The following is a 1,231-nucleotide window of genomic DNA, read 5'->3' as shown; positions in this document are numbered from 1 at the left end:
AGACACAAAGGGCACACTGTTGGAGTCCCTCAGCCCCCCGGGGAGGGGAATGGATGCCATAACAAACCTGAGAGTGTGGGCGAGCCCCCGGAGACTGGGGAAACCAGATTGAGACTTCATTCATTCCTCCCCTGAGGTGGGGCAGGAAGGAGGGGGGGCGGGAGGCAGAAAAGAGGCTCCAGAGGCCTCCCTGGCCCCCTAACCTAAGGGCTTCCGCCCTCCCACACAGACGCACGTGCACACCCCCAAGATACAGAGCACACAAGGTCGCGCCACAGTGCACAGAAGCTGACACAGACACGCAGCACGGGCGTCCAGCCACACATCCCCAGACCACAGGAACACACCCTCTGGTCACACGGCAAAGCCCCTGAAACGGGACAGTGGGAGCCTGGGCGCAGGAAGGGCCAGCCCGCCCTGAGCCTCAGCTCCTGCCTCGGGAACTCGGGCCCAGCAAGTGGCCGGAGCCGACAGCGTGGCATCAGTGGGAGAAGGTGGGGAGCAGTCTTAAGAGGGGCCTGGCTCAGAGGAAGCCCTGGGAACAGAGGGTCACAACACTGGGGACCCACGGTCGGGACCCCAGGAAGTTAAGGACCCAGAAGCCCTTCCACAAACAGTGTAAAGAGCCATTCCAAAGATGGAAGGGCTCCGGAGAGACCTGGAGACGCATACAAGGATCCTGGGGGAAGCCGACGACACAAAGATAGACTTCAGCCGCCACCTACAAACACACTCACACACACGCATGCACACACACAATCCCAGACACTCCGTGACGGCTGGACTCACCTAGGAAGGCAGACCCCAAAACCCCATCCACCTAGGAGCCCTCCTGATACAGAAGGAGACCATGGAATCCACACACAGTGGGTAATGAGACCTACCACAGACCCAGGCATACACACCACCAAGTCTGTGGTCACCCAGTGACCCCTCAGAACCACCTCCATGCAAACCAGACCCCAAAAAACACGCTCCCACAGAGACGCTCGGGGGAGGGGTATGTGTGGAGGGGGAACCTGTGCTGAGGCCTGGGCTAAGTCCCAGCAGACAGACACCTGCCATCTCCGCCTGAAACACACACGAGACCCCGCCCCTGGCCCAGAGAAAGGTGTGGCCCCTCGCATGCGCTCAGGTGGCTGCCCTCCCCCACACCCAGGCGGCCCGCCCCCTCCTCCTCGAGGCCGGGCCAGCTCACCTCCACCATCCTTGGCCCTCCCTCGGGCCTGGG

The 1,231-nt window shown here is 62.1% G+C and overlaps 1 protein-coding gene across 1 annotated transcript in view; it reads right to left on the bottom strand.

Annotated features, from left to right (window-relative positions):
* The window catches only part of PAK4 (p21 protein (Cdc42/Rac)-activated kinase 4), a 20,160-nt gene extending 18,930 nt beyond the window's left edge, over positions 1–1,230 (bottom strand). The window contains exon 1 of the mRNA XM_010849321.1: positions 1,199–1,230. The gene's annotated coding sequence lies outside the window, so the exon portion shown is untranslated. The remainder of the gene's footprint in view (positions 1–1,198) is intronic.
* Between the last annotated feature and the right edge of the window lies 1 nt (position 1,231).

The sequence above is a fragment of the Bison bison genome, unplaced genomic scaffold, assembly GCF_000754665.1.
Source record: "Bison bison bison isolate TAMUID 2011002044 unplaced genomic scaffold, Bison_UMD1.0 scf7180017864280, whole genome shotgun sequence".
Taxonomy (NCBI): domain Eukaryota; kingdom Metazoa; phylum Chordata; class Mammalia; order Artiodactyla; family Bovidae; genus Bison; species Bison bison.
This window is presented reverse-complemented; position numbering and strand designations above follow the sequence as displayed.